Consider the following 10353-nt stretch of genomic DNA (forward strand, 5'->3'; position numbering starts at 1 on the left):
AGCTCAGCTGCAAGTGATTAGAACATCGTTAGAGAGGATCATGGAGGAACCTGCCTTATTTAAACCTCAGACATTTAGTTTGGTTTGCTCTTTGTTGTTGAAGTGTGCGGCATAACCATGCCTAGATCAAAAGAGCTCTGTGAGGCCTTCAGAAAGAAGGTTATAGATGCGTACGAGTCTGGGTAGGGATTTTAAAAGATCTCCAAACAATTTTAAATGAATCATTCGACTGTCCGGAAGATCATCTACAAGTGGAGAAGATTCCAAACAACTGCCAACTTGTTCAGGCCAGGCCGCCCCAGCAAGTTCAGCCTGAGAGCAGACCGCAAGATGCTGAAAGAAGTCTCTAAGAACCCCAGAATGTCATCACGGGACCTACAGGTAGCTCTTGCCACTGTTGATGTCAAAGTGCACGAGTCTACCACTAGAAAGAGGCTGCACAAATTTGATCTACATGGGAGGTGTGCCAGGAGGAAACCTTTGCTGTCCAGAAAGAACATCAGGGCAAGACTAAAGTTTGCCAATGAACACCGAGGCAAAGACCAGCACTTCTGGAACAATGTGCTCTGGACAGATGAGTCAAAGGTAGAGCTATTTGGCCACAGTACCAGAAGACATGTTTGGCGAAAACCAAAGACAGCATTTGACCACAAGAACCTGATACCAACTGTAAAGCATGGTGGTGGAAATATTATGGTTTGGGGCAGCTTTGCTGCATCAGGGCCTGTGCAGCTCACCATCATAGAATCCACTATGAATTCTTCATTGTACCAGAGGGTGCCTCATGTGAGGCCATCTGTCAGAAAGTTGAAGCTCAACCAAAAGTGGACCTTGCAACATGACAATGACCCTAAACATACCAGTAAATCCACCAAGGAATGGCTGAAAAGAAAGAAATGGAGGGTTCTGGAATGGCCAAGTCAAAGCCCGGATCTAAATCCCATCGAGATGTTGTGGGGGGATTTGAAACGAGCTGTGCATGCAAGAAACCCCTCAAACATCGCACAGCTGAAAGAATTCTGCATGGAGGAGTGGGCAAAAATTTCTCCCAGTCGATGTCAGAGACTGGCAGACAGTTATAAGAAACGCCTACTTGAGGTTGTTTCTGCCAAAGGGGGCAATACCACCTATTAGAGCCAAGGGTGTACTTACTTTTTCCATATGCGAAATTTGCATTTATGTTTATTTAAATTACTAGGGCATGCCCGTACTATATATATAGGACGTGCCCGTAAGTGCGTGATGTTACCGTACAATGAATGTATCGTCCCGACGCCGCAGCTCGGATGGCGCTGCAGTTAATCGGGCCCCCAAATTCCTCATCGACGATAACTAAACAATATATTATATGAATCGCACCGTACATACCTCCTTCTAGATCTTGTTCTTGTCTTGATATACTCACTCAGGCTCACTCTATCACGACTGAGTCCTCCCAGCTCCTCCAAATGGCGCCCGCTAGGCGCTAGCCGCTACGTAAGTCCGGAAGTGACGTCCTCATTTGACTGTCCGGAAGGTCGCAAATCGCAGTTACGATGAATCGCAAATTAGTTTTAATTAGTTTTAAAACATAGTTTAACGGCAACATAGTTTGCCGACGGGAAATAAATGAATACGCTCTCAAATGTGCCATCCGAGGCAGAGTCTGTTCGCCACGTTCGGCACACGTGATAGCTCGCTGCTCTCTGATTGGTTGAATCGTTTTTTGGACATAGCTCGGTAACTACTTCTGCGATTAATTTAAAACCTTGAAAAGGCACATCCTCGGGTCCCCAGCAATATACCTGGCAAGTTTCAAGTATATCGGACCGGTAGTTGTCGAGAAATAGCGGTCACAGACAAACATACATACAAACATACAAACATACAAACATACAAACATACAAACATACAAACATACAAACATACACACAGAGATTGCTGGAATTATAGATAGATACAATGGACTACAAAATGTAAATGTTTCATGATATTTGTTATATTATATCACCTTTATCTTTCAATATTGTTGAAATGAAGATCAAATAGCTGTATGTTGAAATATGTTGAAAAAGTCAAAGCTTTACTAGGGGTGTACTTACTTTTTCACGTGACTTTATGTTTTTACCCCTGTTTGTTTGTCTGTCCGTTTGACTGTGAAAAAAATATCTCAAAAAGTTGTGGACGGATTCGGACGAAATTTGGCAGAGCTGTAGCGTATGTGACGAGGATAAAATTATTCGAATTTGGTGAAGATCCGGATTCGGATCCGGCTACTATAATGTTTTGAGTGATTCTTCACCATTGGGAGATAGGGCCAAAAAGATGCATATCAGGATATCTCAAAAAGTTATGGACGGATTTGGACGAAACTTTGGGGACCCGTTGGGTGTCTGACAAGGACGATATGATTCGATTTTGGTGCAGATCTGAATATGGATTCGGATATGAGAATTATTTAATTTTTAAAGCGATTCTTCACCATTTGGAGATAGGGCCAAAAACAAAAACTATATATAGCAGGATATCTCAAAAAGTTATGGATGGATTTGGACGAAACTTGTTGGACAGGTTGTGTGTGTGACAAGGAACAAGAGAAAAATGACCACAGTGTGGTCACCAGCTGCGACGTGTGGAATCATGAGGATATCCGTTGCAATATGAACTACCAAATTCGACCAGTCATTTAATTATATTACATGCACTTGCGTCGTTTTGTCTTTCAGCTAAATTTATTCTGGTTTCTTCAAACAAATCACGATTTTAGTCCGCAATGTTCTTACCTCATACCAACGCACGTCCGAGTGTATGCGCATGCGCTATTCAAAAAGGCACCCCATCAACAAGAACAACAACGCGGTCCTCTCATAGAGCTGCTCGTCGCAGCTAAAAATCGATTCCATTTCGGTGAAGATCCGGATCCGGATCCCGCTAGTAGAATTTTAAAGTAATTCTTCACCATTGGGTGATATGGCCAACCAGGTGGAGGTATGCTCTCTACTGAGTGCAGTTCTAGTTAGTTATCGGTTGGTTTGTTCCTTTTCTCTTTCGTCTGCGCTTTTCCCTTCCTGCTGTGTTTCCTTTAGTCTTGTGCAGCTTGTTCACCCCAGGTGTCCTTCTCCCCCTCACCTAGCTTGATCTCACTCTGTCAGTGTTTCCCCATTTCTATTTTGTTCCAATCCATTCTGCTCTAGATCTTCCACGAGCCTCCATCACACATTTTTTAAAGTTCATAGCTTTTGTTTTGCTCAGGTTCCTAACTTTTCCTAATTGATGACATCCTCCTCAATCTGTTCCATCGCCTTTAATTTTACTTAGAGAACCCAATCCCCTCTCTTTAGATAGAGAGGGTACTACCACCTGTCATTATCCAAGAAACATGAAGCGAAAAGCGGGTGAAGCAATTTTGTTTACTTTGTCTGTCTGTCTGTCTACAGCCGTCAGCTTATGATTGAGGAACTACATAATTTCAATTGAACGTTATATTTTGAACATAAATCAGAAGACGAACTTGCAATTTAGCAGTATTTTGGCTCTCAATTTGGAAAACTGTACCGAATCTTGTCCTCATTGCGCATGTGCGGAGAGGAGTATGGTAATTGTTTCACTCTGTCTGCCTGTCTGGGAGTCAAGCAAACTTAAAAATCATTCCAAACAGAAAACTTACTGATTATAGCCGGCGAAGCCGGTGTTGTCAATGAACGCGTACGTATTATGTTGAAAACCTGATTCTGCCTTGGCTCGAGAATTCCGAAGCGCAGTGGAGGCCGCCATCTTGCGGATGCGGAAGTATGCATAACAAATTTAAAACGTTCATTAGGAGTTTCTTTCACCCGTCATTGTTTGATTCACCATCTTATGCACCTCCAATGTATTATTAAAATACTTTAAGACCAACATCGGCCCGCACGGGCCTGGTTATCTTCAACGAAACGCGTCACCAAATACCGGACCCAATGAGAGTCGAGCATTTGCAAAAATATTTCTAAAATGAAATCACTCAATGGTGGCCGCCATCGACCGGATGCGGAAGTTTGCATAAAACAATTGCGAAAGAGTTCAATAGGAGTTTGTTTCACCCGTCGTTCTTTGATTCACAATCTAATGAACCTCTAATTAGTAATTAAAATACGTTAAGACCAACCTCGTTATCTTCAACGAAAATCGTCATCAAACACCAGAACCAATGAGATTCGAGCATTTGAAAAAATATTTTTTTAAAGCTTATTACGTGTTTCGGAGGGTGAAAACGGCGTCAAATATTCTAACATTGACGAAGAATTATTTTTTGGAAATCTCGCGGCCGTCGGGGATAGTTTTTCACGGCCAGAAATACGGTATAAGCGGTTTACATATTTAGTTTAGAAATACGGATAGTTTTTCACGGCCGGAAATATCTGAAGTTGAGACGGAATTCACCGAATTAATCACTGCAAGCTAACTTCTTCTGGTGGAGGAAGCTGCCGTGCCCGGAGAGAATCAGCCCTGACAGCGACTGAAGTTAGAAGACTACACACATACTGTGAAAACGTATGTTAAGCCCAGTTAAAATTTCTTAAAATAGGCCTTAAGCTAGCACATCGTGTAGTTACTTCCTTAAGCTTCTTGTGACATTTATTGTATGCAGGTATTGCCATTGGGGAGGACTGCCTGCTCTTCTCTTTTACCAAGTCTTACCAGGTACGGTACCTACTACACCTACCAACTACCTAAACTACTGATGCCATAGTGATGGGTAAAATAGTGGCAAGAGGCTTTGGCTTCGCCGGCTCATTGCGGCTTTGCAGTCGGTACTAGTAGCCGGCGAAGCCGGTGTTGTCAATAAACGCGTACGTATTATGTTGAAAACCTGATTATGCCTTGGCTCGAGAATTCCGAAGCGCAATGGAGGCCGCCATCTTGCGGATGCGGAAGTATGCATAACAAATTTAAAACGTTCATTAGGAGTTTCTTTCACCCGTCATTGTTTGATTCACCATCTTATGCACCTCCAATGTATTATTAAAATACTTTAAGACCAACATCGGCCCGCTCGGGCCTGGTTATCTTCAACGAAACGCGTCACCAAACACCGGACCCAATGAGAGTCGAGCATTTGCAAAAATATTTCTAAAATGATATCACTCAATGGAGGCCACCATTGACCTGATGCGGAAGTTTGCATAAAACAATTGCGAAAGTGTTCAATAGGAGTTTGTTTCACCCGTCGTTCTTTGATTCACAATCTAATGAACCTCTAATTAGTAATTAAAATACGTTAAGACCAACCTCGTTATCTTCAACGAAAATCGTCATCAAACACCAGAACCAATGAGATTCGAGAATTTGAAAAAATATTTTTTTAAAGCTGATTACGCGTTTCCGAGGGTGAAAACGGCGTCAAATATTCTAAAATTGACGAAGAATTATTTTTTAGGAATCTCGTGACCGAAGGGGATAGTTTTTCACGGCCAGAAATATGGTATAAACGGTTTACATATTTAGTTTAGAAATACGGATAGTTTTTCACGGCCGGAAATATCCGAAGTTGAGACGGAATTCACCGAATTAATCAAGAAGTAAATTTTATCAATTTTAATCTCATCCAGAATGCAAATTGTGTCATTTTAGGTCTGAATTTTCGAAATTTTGTGAGCTGACCAATCAGCGATCAGCTTAGGTCAGCCAATCAGCGCCCTCGACACAGGACATCTTAATCTTACCAGGGCGTCGTGCCGTCGTCTGCCTCTGCGACGCCGGGAACGAGGTTGGTGCAAAACAACCGAATCACGCGTAAGCATATGCTGCTCGAAATAGTTCTCATCATATGCTCAAATTTCCTAAGCTAAATCGTCATTGCTGTGAAACGTATCAAGTCACTCGCTTACTGCACAGCGAAAAAGTACGAGCACTTGAACAACGTGTTTTTCGACTCGATTCTGCAAAACGCCCGCCATGTCACTCGGTCAAAGCCAAAACGTGGAACAATGTTTCGCCTCCATTCTTCATCGCCACACCGACCTATCAGATGTGGCATGAAGGACGACGTTTATGCTTAACCACGACATAAATGTACCCAAGTCTTGGGTACCCAAGCTAATTCATGGGAAAGTGTCATGTGACTCCTGCTCATTCACCAGGTTACAATCTACACTGTTTCAATTACCAGTTTAAGTCTACACTTTAACTGTACACTGCTAAATTTCTCTAAAGCGTGTAAAGACCTTTGAGTGCTCGCACCAGCATATATGTGTTGTTGAGGATGTTCAAGAGTACTTTCAGGTCACTATCAGCGTCTATCACCTTCTTTTCGCGATAAAAACAATGTTCTCACGAAACGTAATTGGAAAGTAAACCACTCTGGGCCATTTTCGAAATTTTTCTCTTCTTTAGTGGTAGACCTGAAAAGCCGAATTAGGCGTCAATCCCATGCTCCCATGCTCAGTAGGTTTGTCTGATTTATGATGTTGTCCTGCACCTACCGGTATAAGCGGTTTACATAAAGAAAGAAAGCTCGGTTTGATTAACGACAGTCACACATTGCTGTTGAAACGGCGCTATCGTCTGATCTGTCGGCACTGATCTTACTGCAAGCTAACTTCTGCTGGTGGAGGAAGCCGCAGTGCCCGGAGAGAACCAGTCCTGACAGCGACTGAAGTTACTACACACATACTGTGAAAACGTATGTTAAGCCCAGTTAAAATTTCTTAAAATAGGCCTTAAGCTAGCACATCGTATAGATACTTCCTTAAGCTTCTTGTGACATTTATTGTATGCAGGTATTGGGGAGGACTGTCTGCTCTTCTCTTTTACCAAGTCTTACCAGGTACGGTACTTACTACACCTACCTACTACCAACTACCTACCTACCTACTACCAACTACCTAACCTACTGATGCCATGGTGATGGGTAAAATAGTGGCAAGAGGCTTTGGCTTCGCCGGCTCATTGCGGCTTTGCAGTCGGTATTAGTAAGGATGTTATAAAGGACACAAACAACAGGCACGAAAAAGTAATGTAACGTGTAAAATGAGGTGGTGTAAAAGATGCTGCATCAATGGCGGTAAACTTCCAAAAAACAAGTTTTATTTTTCTACAACCTTTAAAATCTTTATTTTATTTCAATTGAATTATATATACTGTACTTGAACACTGTAGAACACAAATCGCCTTCTTGTCAATTCCAAAAATCTCTAGTTTCACAGTACTTGGACAAAATATAATGCCATTTTACGCCATATCGACCAATTAAATTTGCTGATCGCTCTATCAGCATTAGCTCTCTTCCCATGTCCTTTCTTCTCAAGATTACGCAGGGTAAAGTGGTCGATGTACTCTTTAGTTTATAATGCATTTGCTTAACAAATACCGTACTGGACAAATGACATCATGAGCTTTAATCGTGCTTTGGCTGTCAGTTATAGGGAGATTTGGCCTTGTTTGGTTTGACAAAGGTGTATTTAAAAGGCACAGTCCTAGGACGTCTTCTACTTGGAGCTAATGTCTCTGTTTTGTCTCCATTTCTGCGAAATCCGCAAGACACGACTCGATTGCCAGAGAGGTAGGCCACAACGCGTTGGTACAAACAAAGAGTCTTTATTAAGAGCTCGCACTTCAGCACTGGGCGGGCTCGAACATAGAGCCCGCGTATATGTCCCGAGGCCACGCCTTGCCCCCAGGCGTGGCCGATCGGTCGAAAGGCGGGGCATGCGTTTTCGTTCCCTGCCTGGACGCTCGCGCCACCCACTGGTGCACGGAATTATTGTCCCTTGTGCCCACCACACGCGCCCCCCCAGAATTCCCGCGCACCTGAAGGGTGAGTTTGCGGGGAAGCCAGATGCCCTGGCCGAAACGCCCCCTGGTGATGCGTGCAGGGCTGGGGGGTAGCGGGACGGCGGGGCTGGGGGGTGGCCTCGCCGCGGAGGAAGAGCTGCTTGCGGGGGGTGGTCCAGATCGAGGTGGGCCGGCTTGAGGCGGTCCATGGAGATGCGATCCGGGGCACCGCCGATGTCGATGGTGAAATATTTGTCCCCGGTCTCCACCACGCGGAAGGGCCTGTCGTACGGGGGCCGTAGCGGTGCCCGGTGGGCGTCGTGCCGGACGAAGACGTACTCCACTGTGCGAAGCTCCGTGGCGACGTGGGAAGACGGGCAACCGTGGTGTGCCGTCGGCACCGGGGCGAACCTCCGGGCGGTCTCCTGAAGGGTGGAGCGCTGTTGCGCCGCGGACCAAGGAGCCGTGGAGTCGTGGATAAATTCGCCCGGTACCCACAGTGGTTGCCCGAAGACCAGCTCCGCCGAGGACGCGCGCAGGTCGTCCTTGGGTGCCGTCCTGAGGCCCAGCAGGACCCAGGGGAGCTTGTCGGCCCAGTTGCCATCGCGGAGGCTGGCTCGGAGCACGGCCTTCATCGAGCGATGAAAGCGCTCGCACAGGCCATTGGCCTGGGGGTGGTAGGCCGTGGTGTGGTGTAGTTTTACGCTCGGACGAGATGTCCGAGGGGGCACTGAACCGGGCAACCCAAGTGGCGATGAAGGCTTGCACCACATCAGCCGCAGACGTCGCCGCCAATGGGACGGCCTCCGGCCACCATGTGGTGCGGTCCACCATGGTGAGGAGGTGGGTGAACCCCCGCGAGGGGGGCAGAGGTCCCACCAAGTCGACGTGCACGTGGTCGAACCGACGCCCGGGCACCGCAAATGGGGCCAACGGGGCCTGGGTGTGGTAGTGGACCTTTGCGCGCTGGCACGTGAGGCATGTCCTGGCCCAGTCGCGGACGTCCTTCCTGAGGCCATTCCAGACGAACTTCGCCGTGACGAGCTTCTGGGAGGCCTTCGTGCCCGGGTGGGACAGGCTGTGGATGGCGTCGAACACTGGGCGCTGCCAGCCAGCGGGCACGATGGGGCGAGGCCGGCCGAGGGAGACGTCGCACAGGAGGGCCGCGCCCACGGCGTCGAACGGCACCTCAGTGACGGGGAGGCCCGTGACGGTGGTCCGCAAGGCCTGGATGCCGGGGTCGGCGGTCTGGTCCTCCGCCATCCGGGCATAGTCGATCCCGAGGTGGACCGCGTGCGCGACGGACCGGGAAAGGCAATCCGCCACCGGGTTGTCTTTACCCACCATGTGACGGATGTCTGTCGTATACTCGGACACAGCAGAGAGGTGACGCTGCTGCCGTGCCGACCATGGCTCGGCGACCATGGCCATCGCGAACACAAGGGGCTTGTTGTCGACGAAAGCCGTGAACGGGCGGCCCTCCAGCAGATGGCGGAAGTGTTGGACCGCCAGGTGGAGCCCGAGCAGCTCGCGGTCGAAGGTGCTGTAGCGGCGATCGTGCGGGCAAAGCTGCCGGCTAAAAAACGCCAGCGGTTGCCAATCACCACGCATCTACTGCTCGTGCACCGCGCCCACCGCGTAGTCCGACGCGTCGGTGGTGAGGGCGATCGGCGCATCGGGCGCCGGGTGCGCCAGCATGGTGGCGTTGGCCAGGGCCAACTTTGTGCCCGCAAACGCCGTGGCCATCGGCTCCGACCAGGCGATGTCACCTTTGCCCGGCTTGCCCCGGAGGGCCTCGTGCAGGGGGCGGAGGAGCTGGGCGACGTGGGGTACGAAGCGGTGGTAAAAATTTACCATGCCCAGGAACTCCTGGAGCCCCTTGATCGTGCGGGGTCGCGGGAAATCCCTGACCGCCTCCACCTTGGCCAGTAAAGGGACGGCCCCGTGCCTGTTGATGCGGTGCCCCAATAAGTCGATGGTGGCGACGCCGAAATGGCACTTTGCGGGGTTGATGATTAGGCCTTGCTGGCCCAGGTGTTCGAAAAGCGTGCGGAGATGGAGCAGGTGCTCCTCCCGGGACGCGCTCGCGAATAGGATGTCGTCCAGGTAGACATAGAGGAAAGGTAAGTCGCGCAAGACGCTGTCCATAAGCCGTTGAAACGCCTGGGCCGCATTCTTCAACCCGAAAGGCATTCGCAGGAACTCGAAGAGGCCGAGAGGGGTGATGACGGCCGTCTTCGGGACATCGCCCGGTTGTACGGGGACCTGGTGGTAGCCCCGGATGAGGTCCACCTTGGAAAACACGGTCGTGTTTGCCAACCGGGCGGAAAAGTCCTGGATATGCGGGACCGGGTAGCGGTCGGGGGTGGTGGCATCATTGAGCCGGCGGTAGTCACCACACGGCCGCCATCCTCCGCCGGGCTTCGGCACAATGTGCAGCGGAGAGGCCCAAGCGCTGTTTGAGCGCCGCACGATACCCAGCCATTCCAGCGTGGCGAACTCCGCCTTCGCCATGGCGAGCTTCGAGGGTTCGAGTCGGCGTGCCCAGGCGTTGACCGGCGGCCCGACCGTGGGTATATGGTGCTCCACCCCGTGTTTAACGGCCACCGCTGAGAAGGTGGG

Source organism: Myxine glutinosa, chromosome 6, assembly GCF_964187855.1.
Source record: "Myxine glutinosa chromosome 6, kmMyxGlut1.1, whole genome shotgun sequence".
NCBI lineage: Eukaryota > Metazoa > Chordata > Myxini > Myxiniformes > Myxinidae > Myxine > Myxine glutinosa.